The sequence below is a fragment of the Caretta caretta genome, chromosome 1 (assembly GCF_965140235.1).
Source record: "Caretta caretta isolate rCarCar2 chromosome 1, rCarCar1.hap1, whole genome shotgun sequence".
NCBI lineage: Eukaryota > Metazoa > Chordata > Testudines > Cheloniidae > Caretta > Caretta caretta.
The window spans coordinates 48320767-48341028 of record NC_134206.1 but is presented as its reverse complement, the minus strand read 5'-3'; the positions used below and the strand labels follow the sequence as shown (position 1 = coordinate 48341028).

Below are 20262 nucleotides of genomic sequence, written 5' to 3'. Positions count from 1 at the left end.
CTGTCCCTCCCCAAAAAAATCAAATGAGTTGATTATGGCATATTGTTTGAATGTCTCCTAAAAACAGGGGTTCTCAAACTTGGGGTTGTGACCATTTAGGGGGTTGTGAGCTGATTATGTGGGAGTCACGAGCTGTGAGCCCCGACCCAACTCCTGGCCACGTGCGGGGCTATGAGCCCCGACCCGACCACTGGCCAGGAGCCCCGACCCGACCACCAGCCACATGCTGGGTTGTCAGCCCAGAGTCTGCCCACACGCAGGGCTGTGAGTCCCGACCCCCATCAGGTGTGGGGCTGAGAGCCCGGCCACATGCAGGGTTGTCAGCCCAGAGTCGGACCACGCATGGAGCTGTGGATCCTGAGCCCCATCCTGGGTCTGGCTCACAGTCCCCAACCCCTCCAGCCCAGCCCCACCCCAACTGCACTCCACCTTCAGTCCTGCTCCGCCTCCAAAGAAAGGTCACCAAATAGAAGTTTGCCCAGGGTGTCATTTTTCCCTAAGGCCAGCCTTGGGACTGAAACACCATCGGCTTGATTGTTCAGCAGCTGAAAAAATACTTTATTATTTAACAGTCAGACATACAGGCGCATATCTTTCCTGAAAACAATGGCCCCCTCTATTGCTAAAACGCAAAAGTATTTAGAGTCTTACATTAAACACGGTTTTACCAGCATTGGCACCTCCAGTATTGAAAAAACGCAATGCATCATTTGCTGCAGAGTTTTGTCTGATGAACTGATGAAACCATGCAAATTGCAGTGACATCTTGAAACTAGACATCCTGAGCTTAAAAATCTGAATGTGGATTTTTCCAAACGCTGAGAAGAAGCAACAAAGAAAGCCAGGCTTGATGCAGATGGAGGTTTCCAACAGCACACGTCCTCATCTGTGGAGCCCTCTTATGTTGTGTCGCTATGAATTGCTCGTACCAAAAAGCTGCATATGAGAGGTGAGGAGCTTGTTCTGCCAGCATGCAAAGACATTGTGTCTCTTATGCTTGGCAATGATACTGCCAAAAAGCTTAACATACTTTCCATGTCGAATGATACTGTGAAACGCAGAATATGTGAGATGTCTGAAGATATCAAAAAACAAGTTGTGCATGAAATTAAATATTCTGCTTTCAGTATGTTCAGCCAGCAACTTGATGAAACTACTGATGTTACTAACTGTGCACAATTGATAGTGCTCATACAGTATGTTAATGCTGGGGATGTTAAGCATGAATTCTTATTCTGTGAACAACTTAAAACAACAGCAACAGCATAGGTCGTTTTCAATAAGGTAAATGCCTTTTTCAAAAGCAATGGCACTGAGTGGAAAAATCTTTGTGTATCCGTACCGACGGTGCTCCAGCCATGATGGGTACACGGTCCAGCTTTCAGCAGAAGGTAAAGTGCATGTCACCTAGAGTGACTGTCACTCATTGTGGAATCCATCATCAAAGTCCTAGCTGCAAAGACATTGCTAATGTGCCTTAATGCTATGGTGGATGTTATACAAGCAGTAAACTACATTAAAGCATATGCTCTGAATAGTTCCCTCTTTCTGGAAAGAAATTTGGATCCTTTTACATTTTCAACAACAGACTAAAAGCCACTGGTGTCCAAGTGTGCACCATGATGAAAGCATGATGAAGATCAGTATGCTGATGTTAAAGGTGAATGAATATCAGCAGGCTAAGCAATATATTCAAAAATGAACAATGATAGGTGTCACAGCTGCATTGAAGTGTAAAGTTAACAATGCTGCCAGAGAATATGCGACTGGGATGACATTTGTGTAAGTATACACAAAGGCGTACAGTGGTTTTTCATCTAGGTTAGAAAACTTTAGAAATATATAATTATCCAATTATTACCTACAAGACACAAAAGGAAGAGTTGAGGGAACAAGCAGTGGGTGATGAATTGCACTCATTATAAATAAGCATTGATTATGTTTATTAGATATCACTTCATTTATCTATCTCTATTTACCTATGTATCTTACAGTATAAGGCAAACAAGGTTTGAAGACATGATTTGGGATAAGATAGAACATATTCCTAGATGTGGGTGTTAAGGAGGCATTTGAAGTACAAGAATACATACAAGCAGAAAAGAGACTGCTCTTGGCACAGGATGATAGAGGGCATAAAACTAGGAGGGGAATACAGACAAAAGGGAGCAATAAGGGGAGAAGATTGGGAAGACTGCCAGGGCCCAAGGGAGGAGGAAAGAAAGAAATGAAAGCTGAGATATATGTGCAACAAGATTACATAAGGAACTGAAAGCAAGGACAAGGAGCTTGCATCTGATGAGGTGAAAGACAAGAAGCGAGTAAAAGGATTTTTAAGGGGAAAAAGGGAGATATGTGATGATGCTGAAGTGTTGAGCGAGCAAGAATGCTAACAGCTACAATTTAGATAGACAGGAGGCAAAGGTGGGAAGCAGGTTGGTCAGAGCTGGTCAGAAATTTTCTGATAAAACAGTTGTGCTGGAAAATACCTGCTTGAACCCAAAATTTCTCTCAAAAAAATCGAGTCTGATTTGATGAACTTTCAGGCAAGCACAGGCACGGTTCCCTGCCAGCTTGCCTGGCAGACTGATACGGAGACTTGCCATGCAGTCTTCTCTAAGGGCAGGACCCCAGGCTTGTAGGGTCTGCAGCTCTGGGACAGCCCAACCACACCAGGGTTTCCAGGCTCCCTACCTTGGAGCTGGGAGTATAAGGAATCTGGACCTGCAGCAGTCTCTGGGCAACCTAACAAGTGCAGCTTGCCTGTAGCAGGCTGCCTGATTGGCTACTCTCTGTGGTGTTAGTGGGAAAAGTCAATAGGCCAGCTCCTAAGCCCAGAAGCAGCAGTTTGGTGGCTCTTCAAAGCATTTGCTCACAGCTGCAACAGCTCTTGCGCCTGCTTGTTCCTAGCCTTGCTCCCACCCTGCTCCTGCCTTGGACCCAGCCTTGCCTGACTCCAGATAACCTGGTTCTGACTCTCAGCTCCGATTCCTGGCCTCTAACTCTGGCTCTGACACCTAGCCTTTGACCCAGATTCCAATACCTGGCTGCCTGACTCCTGCTCCAACCACTAGGCATGACCTCCACATCTGGGTCTGACAGTGAGCCTGAAAGTGCTGTGAGCTACCAGGGCTTCTAAGCTCACCGTCACTGAACAGGGAGCCTGGAATTCCTGGGGTGGGTTAACACGGTCTGCAGTTCCAGGGGCGCCCTACCATACAGACTGCCCTAGGGCCAAAGACCTGAAGGCTTCCAGATTCAAGGACCAGTTGGCTCCCTGGGATTCTAGACAGCCCAGGAGTCTGGAAGTCCTCATGTCCCCTGCCTGGGGGAAATCTGCGTGGCAGGGGTGCCCCAGAGCTGAAACTGGGAAGACTGTATAAGGCAAACAAGGTTTGAAGACATGATTTGGGAAAAGATAAAAAGTATCTTACATATCTGGGGTTTCAAATGAGTAGTTTCTAGGTATGATCTGATGATTTTCATACCTGGTCCAAAGCTTTTTACAGCATAGTTCCAGCCCTGTCTCTCCTCCAGGAGAACAACACAGACAGACAAGGGGGAAGTTTTTCCCCGATTTTAAAAAGTTCTAGCCTTCCCATTGGCTCTTTTGGTCAGGTGCCCACTCACTTCCTTTCACTATGGACTTTTTAATCCTTTACTGGTAAAGCAAGTAGAGAACAGCTACTAACAGGGGTTTTATAGCTAACTGGTTGGCTGCGTGTCCATAAAAGGAAGCTATTTCCCCACCCCTTTCATTTATCACAGAGGCCAAGTAAAGAGAAGCTATAAAACAGAAGTAGGACAGCAACCAGGTATGCTCAGTGGATGATCCTGATGGAATACATAAGGGTGTCTCCTAGAGTAAGAGGCCAGGTCCCAAAGCCTGTGATGACTTTGTTGTCATCAGTTTGCCAACCAGTTAGCTATAAAACCCCTGTTAGTAGCTGTTCTCTGCTTGCTTTACCTGTCTTCCCCCTTGTCTGTCTGTGTTGTTCTCCCGGAGGAGAGACAGGGCTGGAACTATGCTGTAAAAAGCTTTGGGCCAGGTATGAAAATCATCAGAACGTACCTTAGAAACTACTCATTTGAACCCCAGATATGTAAGTAGATCAGGAAATGTCGAGGAAGACGCGATTAGGTTTCTCTCTTTTATTTCTTTATGACTTGTGGACTCCTCTGTGCTAACCCCAGCTTTTGTTTTGCTTGTAACCTTGAAGGTGGACCTCAAGAAGCTATCTTGATGCTTAATCCCTGTAACTGTGTTTTTTTAAAAAAAAACCTAGCAAAAAGCCTAAATTCCAGATGTATTTTTCTTTCTTTTTGTTTTTAATAAAATTTAATTTTTTTTTTTTTAAGAACAGGACTGGATTTTTGGGTCCCTAAGAGGTTTGTGCACATGTTGTTTAATTAGCTGGTGGAAACAGCTGATTTCCTTTGTTTTCTTTCTCAACTCTTCCTGGGGGGGAATAATCAGCCTTGACACCCTCTGATTGGCTCAGCTTTCAAATTATGAATATGTATGACTCCATCCACCATGGAAACTTACTCTCCAGCTCACAGAAAAGCACTGATCTGCTCAGTAAATACCAGCACTTTTTTTTTGGATGGTTCTTGGCATGCACGGTGGGTGAACGCATGCTTGGGGAGGCTAGCCCCCACCCCCTCCTCCTCTGCCTGAGGCCCCACCCATCCCCCGCCAGAGCAGGCAGCGCAGCCCCAGAACCAGCCGGACAGATAGGCAGCATGGAATGGCCTGGGGGTCTTGTGCACACCGGCCCCAGCCTGCCTGCCCCGGCCTCTCGGCCACAGAAGAGCGGGAAGGGAAGGGAACTGGAAGTAGGCAGGAGGGGGCTTGGGAGCGGAGTGTGAGCAGGGCTATGCCAGGCTGTTTGGGGAGACACAGCCTTCCCCTGCCTATGCTACCCGCCACCCATGATTCTGGGCACTCAGAGTAAAGCCACTTACTTAATCTGTTTGCATGTGTACACAGAGAGAGATACAAACAGAAATCCATTAATTTCTCAACTGCCTCCTCTCTAACTAAATAAAACACCACAGTATAAAAGACATGTGGGTTACACAGCAAAAGTCTTGGATTGTCGTCAGTTCTTCCTCCCTCTCTCTCCCCTTCCCCCTCCCCCCGCCCCGGTAACAAAGGAGAAAGCGTGCACAACCAGCAATGAGCAACACTGGTAGCAGAGCAGGACACTTGGGAAAAAGGAACAGTATTCTTTAGAGTGAAGCCTCTAGTGTTGATTTCAATACCTGGGAACTGACGGGGAAAAAACTGCCATGGCTAGAGGTTGTAAAAAAGGCTAACGTGGGAATATTTTCAAGGAATTTCTGTATTTCTATTACTTATCAAAATAAACAGTGCAATAAAGAGATGCAAGACCTGGTTGTCAGAATGAAATAATATGAAAAATATTCTTCAGAAAGCAATGACTTTGAAGATGATGTGGACAAGTCTGAACAATCAGGATCAACTGGTTAGTAAACTTATTTTTAGACCATTGTTATGGACTGCCTACCATGACTTACTGTGCTTGTAAATGATAACAGATTATTGTCATAAATTGTGTTTTGGGTGGATTACACTTACTTATGAATTTCAAAATGTTTGTGTTCAAAATATAATTGGTATATTACTTTGTTGTGGGAGTATTTATCAGCTGCATTTTTACTATTACTACAGAACTTCTGACTAATTTTATTGCTCAGTATAATCAAACATCCTAAGTAAAGATTTCCTGTTTAAAAGCAATGTTTATTAATCACTTACGAATTTTAACATTTAAAATAGGGTTTTTTCAAGCTGTTTGGTGTGTTGCTAGAGATAAAGGTTTAAATAGGTTTAAATAACTCTTATGATTTATTATTTTACCTATAAAACTGGGTTTAGAATAAATTATATCATATAAACCATGGTTAAAATAGCTGTAGTAAGCGGAATCTTTCATTTACAGTCTTAAAAAAAAAGAAGAAGAAGAAGCAGTGCACTGAGTAACAGTGAGTGAGTGACTTTTTTTTACCATTTTGTTTCAAGGTCCAGCTTAGACATAACGGGTTATGAACGTCCATCATCTGCAATGTCTACAACTTCAGTCATCTGCTGGTACACAGGCAGTGCTGCAACTAAGCATACATCGGATAGTAAATTACCTGTATTTAAACAAAAGATTTTCTTCAATCATCCAATAAAAACATGGATGAGTTCCTAATCAAGACCAGCAAATTTCAGAAAGACTCCATAGATGAAAGGATTGCTCACAGTTTATTTACACAGTAAATTCTCCCTTTTATCCTGTTCAGGACAAACATCTCATAGGGTTCAATCATTACAACCAGGCTACTCTCCACCCAGCAGAGCAAACATTGCTGGCAGATTCCTGTATGAGAAAAAAATTGAACACTGTGCAAAAAAACATTAATGGGAAATTCATTAAGCTGAGTCTTGAGGGGTGAAGCAATGTATACAATGTTCTAGTAATGTGTTTGTATGAAAAAAAAGATGGGGTTTTCTATCTTGCAGAAAAAAAATTATACATCAGGGAATGGCCATACAGCATAATAGTTAAAAGTAACAGCAGTAAAAGCTATAAGAAACTGAATAAAAAAATCAAGCCTTACATATGTAGCTTTGTCACAGATAATGCTGCAAAATGTAGCAAAGGCAAGAAATCTTGAAGAAGGGAACCTGAAGCTTATAACATATGGGTGCAGTGCTCATCTGATGCATCTTTTAGCTAAAGACTTAAGTTCAACTCCAGGAATAAAGGAAAATGTTGTTGAAATTGCAACATTTTCTGTAACAACCACTTTGCTTCAGCTTAACTAAAGAGAGCAGGATGATCCCAACTAATTCATCTCCAAGATGTATTATGGAATTCAGTGATTGACTTGTTTTGAGCTATTTATTAAGAACTGGCCTATTCAGATGACAATTTGTGAAGAAAATCACGCCAAAACAGATGGAACTAACACAGTCAAAGTAGTCAACACTGGACTAAAGAGAAATGTAGAAGATAAGCTGAATATACTGAAAACTATTTCCATAGCCTTGGACAAGCTGCAGAAAGATTGCTACTGTACTGCTAATGCTGTTGAAATTTAGAAGTCACTTAAGAGACACTGAAGAAAGAAATACCCAATACTTTACCTCATTTTCTTGGCAATATTCTCAACTCAACATACTAGGGTAAATGCCTCACTGCTGTAGAAGATGCTACTATTAAATGGGCATCTAATAATCAATCATAATAAATTTCAGGGCTGGAAATGAAACATTCAAGCAGTATATGTTTGCTAAGAAAGTCACACCACTGAACTGGTGTGCATCACCAGTTAAGCAGCTGGGACCAGAGTTTATCGAAGTGCTGAACTAGCTTTTTTACAGTAGTAACCTCTTCTGCAGGAACACAGAATATTTTCTTCATTTGGACTAATTCATTCAAAGTTGAGAAATCAACTGGGAGCTGGAAAAAAAATAAAAATGAGGGGGGGGAGATGAGATCTAAAACTAGATCTAGAACTTACAGTTCTAAAAGTTTGACGCACAGACTAAGTAACTTAGGAGACTCGTCTCATTTTCAAGAGACTTAAGTGGTAGTGAAGACATAGCCTATGTCAGTATAACTTATGTCGCTCAGGGATGTGAAAAAAACAAACCCCTGAGCAACATACGTCACACTGCCATAAGCGCTGTTATGGACAACGCTATGTCAGTGGGAGAGCTTCTTCTGTCAACATAATTAATCAACCCCCAATGAGCAGCGGTAGTTATGTAGACGGGAGAGCTCTCTCCCATCAGCTTAGTGTGGCTACACTAGAGATCTTACAGCTGCACTGCTGTAAGCTCTCTAGTGTAGACATAGCCTTAGGCATGTAGGAACTTAAGAGCCAATCACTTTCACTTAGCCTAGGAAAATTTTCAAATACGCCTGACCTGCATTATCATCTTAAGTCACTGACTAAAATTAATCCCTCTGTTCCTTTAATAACTCATTTAGCTGTAAATGTGAAAAATCTTTTGATAAGAGCTTATGTATCCAAAACATTTAAAGTTACTTTAATAAAAATAGATTTTTTAAATTACAGTTACCATACTAATGAAGCTTGACACAAATCATGACCAAAAGTTAATTATCTAGTAAATAAGCAATACCATTCACCATTTTCTAACATACTAAAAATGTACAATAAGAATCTGAAAATATCAACCTATGTAATTGCTTAATTAAATGTGTATAGGTTATAGTGTACCTTCCTAAGTAGCAAAAAGATGCACCAAATCTAGTGTAAAGGCTCTATTTCACTGTAAATCAACTTGTTTTAATTGCTATAGGAACCAATGACAATGGACCGTTCTTTAGAAAATAAAAGTGCAAATGGAAAAGTTGATTAAAATTGACGATTTATATAAAGGCTTTCCATCTAGTGATTTAAATTCACCTTGACAACTGTACAGGCAGGTGGCAAACCGAAGCTACCGTGAAGTGGACTATTAGAGCTGAACAACAGGCCAGCCTGTTCTAAGTGTAGTAGGTAGTCAAGGATCTTCAGTATCAAGTCTTGGACTGAGACCCAGCCATGCTGGGCTGCCCATATTGAGAACCTGTTCCATTTAGATTTTTCCTGTTCTGAGCCAAATTTTCCTGGACCTGTACAGAGCATGAGCTCAACTAAAGACTGAACAGACATTTGTAACAGGTTTGTCAGCCAAGACTGCCTCACCCAATACAGGGCAACAACCACGACAGTCCTATCTCTCATGATCTTGGATATTCTCTAGGAATCAGTGGAAAAGTGTAAGGTAAGTCTCTGTTCCACTGTAGAAGGAAGGCATCTGGCAACAATCATTGGTTAGTCTTGTCCTGGAAGAAGAATTTTGACATTTGGCATTGTTTTTGGAGGCAAAATAGTCTGGGGGAGGGGATTCCCCAATAACAGAATATCAGTTTTACAATGGATCTGTGCAAGGACCATTCATGGCTGGTCATTGACTGCCTGCTTAAGATACTGGTCAAGTTGTTGCTGACCCCTAGAAGGTGAAGAGCTAGTGTGGTCACCCACTGAAACATCACCACGCCCAGAGCTTGATGGCTTCCAGACAGAGATGTGAGAAATGAGCATCCCGTTGTTTAAGTAGTGCACAGTTGTCATGTTTGTGAAAATTTGCACCACTGAGTTCCAGAAAACATGTAGGGACACTATATACAGGACAATCTGAGGATTTTGAGCTGCAGGAGTTTCATATACAATTCATTGTCATCTGGGGACCAAGCTCCTTGAATCTGTATGTGGTTAAAAGAGACTGTATTGGTATTCTGGATGCTTACAGTCAAGAGGCAAACCTCATGGTCACAACTGTGGCCATCAAACTCATGACTACATCAGAGGCATCCATGGCTTCCTGTACTGCAGTTCTGGTCACCATTTCATCTTTTCTGATAATCTCCTTTAATTCCTCCCTTGAATCCTGTGGCACTTTCACCAAGAGATCACCCTCTATCACATAAGGAAATTATATCTTGCAAATAATGCCTGAAGGTTTGCCACACTTAGCTTCAATAAGGCATATGACCCAAACACATCTAGCTTTTCAGGGGTCCTTGTTCCTGGGCGTGCCTTTTGTTGATTTTGGACTTTTCCTGCACTAATGCAACTACCAATGAGCCTGGATTTGGGTGGGAATAAAAGTGATCCAAGTTTTGGTGGGGGTTGGGGGACTTATGATAGTGCTTCTCCACCTGCTTGGAGATGGTCTGGATGGTGGCGGGAGTTTGCCAGAGCCCTTTGGCTAGGTCCAGTATGCTCTCATTTATAGGAAGAGGAATTTTGGCTGAGGCTGATGCAGTCTCATAGACTTTAAGGTCAGAAGGGACCATCATGAATATCTAGTCTGACCTCCTGCACATTGCAAGCCATTAAACCTCACCCACCAACTCCTCTAATAGACCCCTAACCTCTGGCTGAGTTCCTGAAGTCCTCAAATCACGGTGTGACAGTGTGCTGGGCAGGAACTCCTGAGCCAGCCCTCTGTCACACTAGCTCCAATTAAGGGAGGAAAATTGGAGCTGGCTAGAGAAACCTGCACCTGATTGATAAACAGGAAACAGCTGCCAGCCTAATTAGCAAGGGGCTATATAAAGGCCGAGAGGAAGGAAGCAGCGGGGAAGCCACAGTGGTAGCTCTTCCCTCCTGGGTGCAGAGGCTAAGGAGTCCTCAAGGCTGAAATCCCCATGCTGTATAGGATGAGAAGATGGTGGGATTGCATGCTGTAAATAAACTGCACCATTGATTGCTGAACCTGAAGGTCTCTGAGTGGTTTTTGGAGCAGAGCAGAAGCAAAGGGGGCTCTGCTATGCCCTGTTACACACGGTTTAAAGACTTCAAATTAGAGACTCCACCATTTTCACTAGTTTAAAGCTGCAAGGGACTGCAGAGAAAGGCGAAAACCCCCCCAGGGTCTGCTAATCTGACCGGGGGGATATTCCTTCCCGACCCCAAATATGGCAATCAGTTAGGCCATGAGCCTATGGGCAAGTCCCACCAGGAAGATGCCTGGGAAAGAATTCTCTGTAGTAACTCAGAGCTTTCCCCATCTATTGTCCCATTTTTGGCCATTGGGGATTTTTGCTACTGGCAGTCGCCAATGGGTCACATGCCACTGTAGACATTCCCATCATATCATCCCCTCCATAAACTTAGCAAGCTCAGTCCTGAAGCTAGTTAGGTTTTATGCCCCCCCGCCCACTGCTCCCCTGGGAATGCTGTGCCAGAACTTCACTCCTCTGATGGTTAGAAACCTTTGCCTAATTTAGAGCCTAAATTTGTTCATGGCCAGTTTATATCTATTTGTTCTTGTGTCCACATTCAAGATGTCAAAGAACTTTTGTGTGACTTTGCCTGTATGGCCATCATTTCAATATTCAGGGTCTCCGCAATGAGAGCTGAGAAGATCCTGAAAAGCCTTAAAATCATCAACCACTGGAGATGGGGCTGGTGTGAATGCCGTGTCAGGAGATGACAGCAACTCCTTCGGTGGAGACGGGGGGTGTTGTTCCTCCATTGCTCCCAGTTCTTGGGTGCTGATGTCTGGCTCTGGTGGCAGTGATGCCACCTGGGACCCCAGTCTCCTCCTCCTCCCGGACCTACGGGAGGGTGACCTGCTACAGAGCACTTCAGTGGATGGTCCCACTAGGGCCAGTAAGGCTAGAGTGGCATCATATATATGTAATGACCATGTTGTGGTTAGTTGACCCTCTACCACTGATGTTTCTTTCGTTGCAGCATGTTGGAATTATTAATCATATTTGAAATTATTAATATTAAAATGAGAAATCAAACACCAATTTAACCATAAATTCCTTTATTAAATCCAAAGGCCAATATGCAGTTGCTCTAAACATGCCTAAAAAGGCTAAAATAAGCAATTTACTACATTCGAATAGTAACAAAACATTTATAAGCATTTCATCAAGATACTCACAAACAGGCAAAACCCAGGGGTGTTTAGATCCATGTTGGTCAGCTCCAGCATGGTCATGCAGCTATTAGCAATGAACCCTTTAAGAGCGGACTTTTTATAACAAACAAGTGATGTCACTGCCAATTTCTGACTTCAGATAAAAACCAATTTGAGACAGTTCATCCTTATTTCCAATCTTAATCCAGATAAGATTTACAACCTCCTTTCTTCCCAAAGCCATTCCTCTTTATCTCTTCCCCTCCTTCCTGCTGACCAACAGCTTTTTCATTGCACCTGGGTTCACATAGGTGAACACTGGTATGGGGGCACAAAGGTCCATGTTGGCTCCTTTAAGACAAATTTTTGTGTGATTTAAAACCATCTGCAGACACCCCTATTGGTCAAAGGTCTACTTTTTAGAAACTTCTCCTGATCTCATGAGTTATTCTTTGAACCAGACATCCTTCCTGCTTCATTCCTTTTCACTTTATAACTCATTATTTTCAAGGCCTTCCTTCTATTTGCTAGTCAGGCCCTTTCTTTACAACACATATATATATTTCCTTGACCAATAAACTAACTTTAATTCTTTAATTTTATACTTAACCTACACAGCATCCTACAAGAGGGCTCTCCAGTCCTGGCTCTAGGTTCGCCCTCAAATTGGCTGACAGCGTTGGTCTTGAAACAGTGGCAGCTGATGCCAATGGCCCCAATGCTGGGATGATAGGCATCCATTTTCAGTGGAGTTTTCTTCCCTGCCCTCCTTTCACTGCTGGAGCCCTGGGTCTGAGGTCTACTCAGAGGGTCACTCACTGAGAATGACCGTTTGGATTGCTAAGAGGCCTCCTGGAGGTCCAAGGCAACGTGAATCAATTGCTAGAGTAGGTGTAGTTTCTGCCACCCATGAGAACATAAGAATGACCATATTGGGTCAGACAAAAGGTCCATCCAGCCCCGTATCCTGTCTACTGACAGTGGCTAATGCCATGTGCCCCAGAGGGAGTGAACCTAATAGGTAAGGATCAAGTGATCTCTCTCCTGCCATCCATCTCCACCCTCTGACAAACAGAGGCTAGGGACACCATTCCTTACCCAGGCCTCAACTTGCAAGTCCTCAATGAGAAGGGTTTACACACTAAATACTTATCAGGGATGTAACTGTCCCCCAGACAGAAAAGGCATCAGCTATGTCAGTTGATCACAAGGATGAGTCCATCACAAGTCAGGCAGGGCTTATAGAAGTTTTAGAGGTTTCAGAGTAGCAGCCGTGTTAGTCTGTATTCGCAAAAAGAAAAGGAGTACTTGTGGCACCTTAGAGACTAACCAATTTATTTGAGCATAAGCTTTCGAGAGCTACAGCTCACTTCATTGGATGCATTCAGTGGAAAATACAGTGGGGAGATTTATATACATAGAGAACATGAAACAATGGTTAGAGTTCACCATGGCAGTTGGCCTGGGTTGCCTTGCTTTGCTGCAAAGGGGTGTGTACAGAGAGTTTTGGCTTTTAAGAAACGTTTAAATTAAAAATGAACAGAGATAAGGAGAGTGAAGAAATGCCTAAAAGGTAAGTATGAATCTCAAAAGTAGTAGGTCAGACACTTGCGAGGTTCCATCTCACTGCCGCAGGTAAGAAGGAACTGAAGGAGGATCACGTCCACTCTGCCCTTTATGTCCTTGCACAAGGGTGCATGCACAGGCCCAGTGGACATGACTACTAAATAAACCCCGACCTCACATGCATTAGACGCATGCACACCTACAGTAGAATCCACACTGAAAAATACTCCAAAACACTTTGTGTCCGGCCTTTTCCACTCACAAACTAGAGAGGACCTCATGAAAGAAAATTTCACCTTTCATTTAAAAAGAAGTCTAGCCCTTTTCCTTGCAAAGAAAGAAAACAATACACTAGGCACATAAAGCAAAAGATACCTTTTTACTTTTTATATGTAACAAGGCAATTAAAGCATTGTGGTTACAGAAATAGCTATTTTTAAAAATGGGTATGCATAGAACAAAGACAACAATATAACATTTGCTTAATTAACTTTTCAAATTAAATGTTGCAAATGTTCACCGGTCCATGATACCCTTATGCTGCAACGTGCGTCATCAGAAGACCTTTGGATCCAAAACCTCAAAGACCTCATTAAGCCTATGGGTGTGTCAAGCACCCTCTTTCAGACCGAAGGGGAGGAGCAATCCAGCCTCTTATGTAGTAAATACAGCTGCAAACAGAGACTACTGCTCAAGGTACTAAGCAGCCCAGTAGGTTAATACTCCTGGGGGAATTCTGCACCACTGCTGGCCGCCACTAGCGGCTGCTGGACCTAGCAGAGCAAGCTCACAAGTAGAGGATACTGTGTGGGTGGCAGGGCAGGAGGAGCTGGAGGGTTCCTGGCAGCTGCAGTTCCTAGTATGCCCTTAAGGAAGGAGGCAATGTGCAGGAAACTCCACACAAGCCAAGGACCCAGCATCAAGCTGTTTCTCTCTCTGGATCCCTGAGGTCTTGGCAGGGAGGGGGTGTAAGTGTCTGGGCTGGGGGGGGGGGCACAGCTGGGTTCTGGGAGGGAGGGCATGCGAGTGTCTGGGTGTGGGGGACACAGCTGGGTTCTGCGAGGGAGGGCATGCGAGTGTCTGGGTGTGGGGGACACAGCTGGAGTCGGGGGGGGGGGTTCAAGTGTCTGGATGGGGAGGCCCGCAGCTGGGATCTGGGGGAGGTGCATGTGAGTGTCTGTGCCTGGACTCTGGTGGGGACAGGGTGTCTAGCCCCCCTACTGAGCTCTGCGGGGAGGGAGCAGAGAAACAGGAACTGGGTTGTCATAGGGGTTTCCTTAACACTCTACTCCTGGAGGAATTTTTGTGTGTCTATACTATTAGGCACCGTTGCTGATAGCTATTCTGAAATAAAATTACCAAAATAACCGAAACTGACATGATTATATAGTGTTATTTTGACAAATAAAATATGCAGAATTTTACAGAATTTTAAAATATTGTGCACAGAATTTTTAATTCTTTGATGCAGAATTCCCCCAGAATAGTGATTTGCAGACTGTGCACACTGGTGGCAGACAGGCAAGAGAAAGTTGTGAACATTACCCTGAAAGGAAGCAGAAGGACAGAACTTCTTGGGAACAGAGCTCACTGGAGTGCTAGACTAGGGGATTTCTGAGCAAGGATACTGTTTCTACTGTGTTCAGAGAAACAGTACTGACTTTTTTGAAAATACATAAATGAGATTACACCAAGACTGTACCTGACTTGTGCCACAAACATCTATTCCTAATGAAAAGAACCCTGCCAAATTTAGGCTAACGGTTCAGTCTAAAGGGGCAACTCCACAAATTTCTGCCTCTCTTGTAAACAGGACTAGAAATATATGAAAGTCAGATTTAGGCTGTTGCAAAAGATTAGCATTATAGAGTATAAAAAGTCTTATGCAGATTTGTTTCAGAGTAGCAGACGTGTTAGTCTGTATCCGCAAAAAGAAAAGGAGTACGTGTGGCACCTTAGAGGCTAACAAATTTATCAAAAGCTTATGCTCAAATAAATTTGTTAGTCTCTAAGGTGCCACAAGTACTCCTTTTCTTTATGCAGATTCATTACTTTACAGAAGCTATGAAAGAATAAATACATCTCTGCTCAGGCAGCATGGCATGACATTCGTTTACACACACAAACTTCAGAACACCTTGTATTAACTCATTTTTTTAAACAGAAATAATGGCCACTAAAGGAACAATCTGCAGTGATGAAATTACAGGCTGAAATGACAGAAACTTAAGGGCTTGTACACACTAACACTTATGTTGGTATAACTTATGTCGCTCAGGGGTATGAATAAGCCATCCCCCAAGCAACGTAAATTACACTGACCTAAGCACTGGTGTGGACAGCACTGGGTTTACAATGGCACCAAAGGGCTGGGCCTACACTCAGAGGGGGCCCACAAGGGGATGGCCACGGCTGCAGCACTGTGACGGGTCCTGCTGGTCAAATCTTTGCTCCACCAGCTGCCCACCCACTGGCAGTGAGTGGTGGGCGGGGGGGTGTTCAGCAGCCAATGGGGGTGGGTGTGCAAGGAGGCAGCAAGGTGATGCTGCAGCGCATGGGGCAAGGTCCATCAGTGCAGCCTCCACACACAGGCCACTTGCTGGCTCCAGGGCCAATCCCGGCCTGGCCAGCAGGGCCCCACTCCCCAAACCCAGGCCCGTCTACAGCCGGCACTGGCTGCACACTGAGAACTGTAGTGGCTGATGAGTGCATGTGGGTGGGTGGGTGGCAGCGGCGGCCCCAAGCCGGGCTGAGGTGCCACCAGAGCCAGGTGGGGAGACTGGGAAGACGCAGCGCCAGGTACCAGGAAAAGTGGACCTGTCCCCAGGGTCCAGCCAGGCATGAAGGGCACAGAGCATTGAGCAGGGAGGGTCAGTCAAATATCACCCGCCACGTGTGAGAAATGGGTAAAGGTGTGTGTGTCACCCCTCCATATGTTTGTGGTGGGAGTGGGGGGGGGTGTCACCCCTCCCCATGTGTGTCCCCTGGCGAGTTCTGTGTGCCCCCCCCACTGCAGCATGTGGGCCACTGACCCTCTCTTGGCTGGGGCAACACAGACTGGCAGCTGCACTCATGTTTCTGGTTCATTTTGGTGACTGGTTCTGGGCGCAGGCTGTTTTGTCCTCGAGGCCTGAACCTCTGCCCACTGCAGCTCTGCCATTGCTGGTGCAGGGCAACAGGACCATAGGCACTGGATTTTCAGTGCCATGTGCCTGGCCCTAACCCTGGCAGGGGCACCAGTTCACATGGCAGTGGATCTGTGGAACAGCAAGGTCTGTGCAGTCTGCCACACTGGGTGCTGGTTGTGGGCAGCTCGTGCAGAGTCCTGGGGTAGCATCCTGATTGGCACCAGTGCTGGCGTGGGAGTGTGTGGGATGCAGGGTCCTGTCTGCTGCCTGTCCTGAAGCCAGACGAATATGAATAATGACACTGTAAATAAAATGTATTAAAGTTTTTCATGTTTTTTATTTTTAAAATGTTTTAAACAGTTTTAAATTTGCCCCAATTTCATACAAAAACATAACTGAAGCACTAATAATTCATATGAGAAATGTGAAGGGTGAGATAGTGTGATGGTTTCCTTTTAACGGGAGCAGCACATGGCTGATGTTTTGGCCAGCTTTGGCTTTTGTTAGCTGTTTTTATCCACTGTGTTTTATTTTGTATTTTTTTCTTTTAGAATTTATTTTATGTACACTTCTGTATATGCTTTTTGCCCTAGGGCTACCATTGCTGGTACCCTAGCGACAGCTGTTTCCATCTGCAATTTAAATCTGTAAATGTAAATAAAACTTGTACAGCTGTGTGCTGTGTCAAAGACAACTTCTATGTCAATCCCCTGTCTTTTACAAACATTCCCCCTGGGAGCCCACAAATATGTTTGGTGTTGGGTCCACAAAAGGTTAATCAGGTCCTGAGTGTGGACAGTGCTATGTCGGCAGGAGAGCTTCTCCCACCAGCATAGCTACCGCCTCTCAAAGAAGTGATTTTATTATGCCAATGGAAGAGCTCTCTCCTGTTGGCATAGAGTGTCTTCACCCAACGTGCTTCAGTGGCACAGCTACACTGGTGCAGCTGCACCGTTGTAGCTTCTAGTGTAGACTAGCCTTAAGTGTCTCACCTTTGTATGTGGCATCAGTTTAAACTGGTGCAATTGATCTCAGCTATATGCTTTAGAATGCGATTTTGCTCATAACCAGGGATTCTAGTTTTCCCGTGTTAAAAATATCAAAATTCTCCAATAAAAGAATATAAATATTGCATATTTTTCTGCAATTAAAATGAAATGATGAACTTTAGTTTCCCTAGTCACAATATATATAGGTATCAATTGAACTAGGGTGACCGTAAGCCCCGTTTTGGGCAGGAGTCCCCTTTTTAAGCCCTGTCCCAGACATCCTGACTTTTTGGCAAACCTGGGCATTTGTCCCATTTGCTCTTGCCAACTGAGCAGCAAACAGGAAGAATGAGTAGTTTTGCCAAAAAAGGGGTGTGCCCCCATGGGAGCGCAGAGGAACGTATAGGGGGGCAAGCGACGACAGGGCTTGGGCCGTAATCCCCAGCCCAGGACACCTCAGACCAGCCGTGCATAGTCTCTCATTTTCACTTTGGGAAATAGGGTCACACTAACTTTCAGCAAAATTTAGTTAATAGTTAATATATGTTTTTATTTTTTTTCACAAAATGTAAAAACTAAAGATTCTCTGTAAAAATGCAAAGTCTATTTTTTTCCACATTTTTTCCATGGCAAATGGATTTCTAGGATCTCTGCTCATAACAAGCAAAGCACTGTGGCACAAATACTGTGTATTACAGAGATATATGACGTTTGTTTTATACAATGGCATTTATACATATTAATCCTATGGAAGCATGCAAAGCCCTGGAAAACAAAGGCAATGAAGACTGAATGAAAAGGACTTAAATGATATTCTTGCAATCTTATAAGCTTTGTAAACTTTATGTTCAAGTACACTTGTGTATTAATGACACCCGAGTTCCAGAAACTCTACACCACAGCTGTTTGGTTAAGTCATTCATAATTCCCTTTCATCTTTTAAGTTTTAAACGCAACATGTTTACAAACGTAATGTATTAGTTTCAGAGTTTTCCGTAACCTGAAGGTTCTTATAATAAGAGCATGTTTCACCTACTAGATCAACTTGATACATAGTGTCCCTGTCTTCCAAGGTAGTTTTATCAGCCCCTAGAGGCAACCAAACTACTAGGACTGCTTCAAAAACGCCATTAGTAGTCCAGAGTGATTTGGTGATTTTAAAGGGTCAATATTTTTACAAGCTGTTTCAGCTGTAAAGTTAGCTATTCCCAGAAGTAGCAGTGTTTCTAAATTCCTGGGGTGAGCCAAGTCCAAACATTATAATATGCTTTACCTAATATTTTCCTCATACTTGACATGTTATTCCTATTTGTATTTCTATTTTTATCATGCTCCACTGCATAGCTTAAAAAACTGGTAAAGAACTTAAGAAATTTTCCTCATCAATAGGTTTTAAATAATTACTTAATATGAAAAAATACTGGAAAAAACATTGTATAGCTAAGTAATAAGCATCAACTTCATTTTAACAATTAAAGCAACGCTGACATCTAGTGGCAACCTGAACGATAGTATAAAATAGGTAGGATTACATTTTTAAAATGTGAAGTGTAAAATAAAAAAATAAGTTATACAATAATAGGAAACTTTTAGAGCAGATGCAAACAGTGCAGTGACTTTTAAAACACTGCAAGAGACATTCATTGTAGTTCAGTAAACAAAATAAATACAGGTGACAAGTTTTATTTTTTCAATTTTAAAACTCATTAACTGTAAATGCTTAAGATGTATATCATCAGGGACTTAACTTCAGTATGGTCTGAAGGTGATGCCCTTGAACACATTCTTTCAAATGGAAGTCTGAACTCCAAATTTCAATGCACAGAGATTTCAAAGGTTTTTCCCTTCAGTGACCAATACTCATGGTCTTATTCACAATGGTTGAGGGTACTGTATTTGAAAGTGATGACAGGAGAATAGAGACACAAGGAATACAAAGAGGTTTGCTGAACTTTTTTCTGCATTTTGCTGCCTTTTTTTCCACCCCCCTCTATCAGGTTCTGGACATAAGTTTTAGTTTGCTATCGTTTTCCTCACTTCCTGTCCTAAATCGTCATGTGGACTGTTAAGCAGGCATTGTTACATCTGAAAACTGTTTCCATTTCAATCTAGGATGAAGGGATCATTTTTCTAAAGCACTTCAGGATCCTCTTGGAAAAATAAACCCAATACTAAAAAAACCCCCACTTTAGTTCATTCAGAGGTGAGAGTTGCTCCCAACTACAAGACTATTGCCTTCTTAGGGGATGTTAACCTCTCTTCCTTCCCTTGTGTAAACAAGCATGTCTTTATTCCCTCTTGATGAACATATCTATGCTAACTCTTATTGACTTTTCTGGCTCCCAGCCAGCGACATTCTGAGGTGTCAGCATTAACAAAGTTTACCAGGAATTCATTTTTAATAGCCACACCTTGTTCCTGCCATTGGATCCATGCAAATATAACCATGCGAGGAACCCACTGAACTTAACGGGGGCTCCATGTGGTGCAAGGACTGCCTGCATGGATGCAATTACAGAAATGTGGCCTGAAAAAAGGGCAGTTAGAACATATTTAATTAATATAGTATTGATCAGCTCAGGTAAATACATAATTAGTAAGCGTTTCATACAAGGGCAGCAAGAATCCTAGAGATTTAGTGCACATAGCATTTTTTTCAATAACTTTTTGAACCCAGTTTACTAGAGACGAAAGTTCAGTTCAATAACCCCACCACAGTATGTTACTTCACAATTTCATTCTAAATATAAACTTTTATTTTAAAAGATCAAAAAATGAGGAAGAGAAATTTTAAGATCTTTGAACAACTATGTTTTAACAAGTCAATTTTAGCTCTAAGCTAAGTTTCTGTGATCCAAATTTCTGACTAATGTTCATTCTAAACCAGTGATAATACATTTATGTGATAAAAATGCAGACAAAAGCTATACCGAAGCAAATGAAGATGCATTACAAATGTTAAGGTGTGCCCCTGAAAGTGATCCTACATATTAACTTAAACTGATGTACCTACTTCATCAGAAAAAACATAAAAAACTTTTTTTTCTTCAAAAAAAAAACAACTTATACCATTAGACCCTATTTGTAAGCTTTTTCCATTCAACAACTT

The 20262-nt window shown here is 42.9% G+C and overlaps 1 protein-coding gene and 1 long non-coding RNA gene across 8 annotated transcripts in view; one reads left to right on the top strand and one right to left on the bottom strand.

Moving 5' to 3' along the window:
• The window catches only part of B3GLCT (beta 3-glucosyltransferase), a 145822-nt gene that overhangs the window by 88498 nt on the left and 37062 nt on the right, over positions 1–20262 (bottom strand). The gene's annotated exons all lie outside the window — the stretch shown is intronic.
• Positions 5173–10311, top strand: LOC125635400 (uncharacterized). Its single transcript, XR_007356260.2, has 2 exons — positions 5173–5492; positions 6050–10311. It is a non-coding gene; the product is annotated as an uncharacterized LOC125635400 (long non-coding RNA).